Source organism: Sycon ciliatum, chromosome 8, assembly GCF_964019385.1.
Source record: "Sycon ciliatum chromosome 8, ocSycCili1.1, whole genome shotgun sequence".
Lineage (NCBI taxonomy): Eukaryota > Metazoa > Porifera > Calcarea > Leucosolenida > Sycettidae > Sycon > Sycon ciliatum.
This window is the reverse complement of record NC_088650.1, coordinates 6337846-6340345: the sequence shown is the minus strand read 5'-3', so window position 1 is coordinate 6340345 and position 2500 is coordinate 6337846. Positions and strand designations below refer to the sequence as shown.

Below are 2500 nucleotides of genomic sequence, written 5' to 3'. Positions count from 1 at the left end.
CGCAGTTTCACGGTATAAGAACGCTTATACTTAGACATGCATGGCTTAATCTTTGAGACAAGCATATGACTACTGGCAGGATCAACCAGATATCTGACCTTCTACCGACCACCCGCACGACCTTTTACAGAAGCACGGGCATCGGTTGCACATTGTTAGTGCCGTGCACACAGACGTGAAAACGACGAGCCTCGGAAGAAGTCCACTCGTTTCTCGCGTGGCAAGCCCAATTCAGTGCAGGGACAGCAGCCCCACGGTCGTTTCTCGGTAGAAGCAACCTCAAGCGCTCGCACGCCATCGATTCCTCCCTAACCGCGCCTGTTTGCCACGTCTTCCACACAATTCTCGACGATTGCCACGCACGCGCCCAGACAGACCTCATTCAACCCGAGTTAACCGACAGCTGTGCGTTGTGCACGATGCTGCCAGCGGGAATCACAGAAATCAGGGACGACGTTGCGCTCAACGACAATCGTTTGATGCGGGATCAGCCGATCAGTGTTCCTAGGAACGACTGCTCTTCTGACTACCACGCCAAGCCAACCGAAACACCAAGCAAGCTTTCAACTCACTTCAGCCCAACACAACCGCAAGGTTTGTTTAGGACTTTTTCATGTGCCCGGCTCAGACAACATTGGCTCAGAGCCAAAATCGCTTTACCATTGCACACGAAAATCGCCTTCGTCCACGCTGTAACTGTTTCGGCTACGACCCCTACGACCCATCAAAGTGGTATCGCAGGGCACCACTCGCATGTGATTACATCCGAATGAAATCGCCACCGAACGCTCAGCCGATGAGAAGTGCACCCGAAAACCCTGTAGACACCGTCTGACCAGTTTTTACACTGATCGATGCCATCCGGCTCCAGACTCATAACTCCTCATCCCCCCTCATAGGTAGCACTGCACCTGCACACCGCATCATCTATCGACCCTTCGAAAATTCCCGTACGCCTTTTGAACCCTCCCAGACCGGATCCCAGAGTCGTACGGTACATCAAAAGTTGTCTAATTTTGAGTTCTATCCTGTGGCCAAAGAAATATGCCCGAAAGAACCTCATGGCCAATTTCTCGTGGCTTTCCCGTGTTTACACCATAGGGAGTTGGAGAATTTCTTGGACTTAGAAAATTTTGGAATTTTGGATTTTTTTTTTTTGGTTGAAAATGCTACCGATGATGATGATGATGATGATGATGTGAAGGTGAAATTTTGGATTTTTGGATTTTTAATTTTTTTTTTGAAAAAATGCTAGAGATGATGATCATGCGAGCGCGTGAGAAGACGAAATTTTTGATTTTTCAAACAAAAATTTTCTTTTTGAAAATGCTCGAGATGATGATGGTAATGAGCGCGTGAGAAGATGAACATGCAGTGCACAAGTGACGGTTCAGTAGTTTCAAGGCTGGGGGCTAATTTTGTCCCCAGCGTAGTAGAGATAGGGCCATTTTGAAAATCTCAAGGAAGAAGTAGTGCAAACGAATGTGACGATGAATGCTGTGCCATTCATAGCACCTACGGGTTTAGGTGTGACACTGCCAGCCGGTGCTACTCAAAGAGTTAGCATACAATCGTCATGTAGGTGTAGTTCGAAGAGCAAGGACAGTGTGCATAGTGGAGTGCAAGGTGTGAGAAGTAGTGCAACACAGTCAGTTAGCGCCAGCAGTAGTGTGACATGTAGCTAGCTGGGATAGTGTTGTTCGCACAAGAATGTGGGGTGTGAGACGTGAGATCATCTACTGAGTAGTAGTACCTTGATGTCAGTAAGGTTGAAAAGCACCGGCGCAGTGCCAGTAGTGCACGTGTGACTGGGACAGCGTGCACAATCATGGAGTGTGAGGTAATACAAATTATGTCACAGTCATGTCAGTTAGCGCAAGCATCACTGCACTGTACAGAGTCATGTAGCTGGCGGCACAGTGTGCGTGTAGGGAGTGTGAGGTGTGAGACGTACCGTCATGACTGTCACTTAGGGTAAGCACTACTTCTAGTAGCAGTGTACATGCATGTACGCGACATTGTACAAGTCATGTAGCCTGGGATAGGGGAACATGTGCATGCACATGTATATGCACAATGTACGTCATGTACCTTGTACATGTATACATGACTGTCTATGCGTGAGTGTGGAAAATTTTCTAAGTCCAAGAAATTCTCCAACTCCCTATGGTGTAAACACGGAAAAGCCACGAGAAATTCACGGCGAACATCTTTCTTGCTGGTTCTTCTTGGAAACGGACAGAACTCAAAATTAGACAACTTTTGATGTACCGTACGACTCTGGGATCCGGTCTGGGAGGGTTCAAAAGGCGTACGGGAATTTTCGAAGGGTCGATAGATGATGCGGTGTGCAAGTGCAGTGCTACCTATGAGGGGAGGTGAAGGTGTTCGCGGCCGGGCTGTGGGAAATGTGCGTGCCCGTGCCGTATGGTCGAACACTCTCAATGCGTTGTATCCGCGCATCATTCACGCCTGGTGCTACTGGTGTATGGTCAGCTGC

At 48.4% G+C, this 2500-nt stretch overlaps 1 non-coding gene across 1 annotated transcript in view; it reads right to left on the bottom strand.

The window, feature by feature from the left end:
• LOC135824038 (small subunit ribosomal RNA) overlaps window positions 1-92 on the bottom strand; it is a 1809-nt gene extending 1717 nt beyond the window's left edge. Inside the window, exon 1 of the ribosomal RNA XR_010554835.1 lies at window positions 1-92. This exon is cut by the window's left edge and continues 1717 nt beyond it. This is a non-coding gene — a ribosomal RNA (small subunit ribosomal RNA).
• Window positions 93-2500: the final 2408 nt, after the last annotated feature.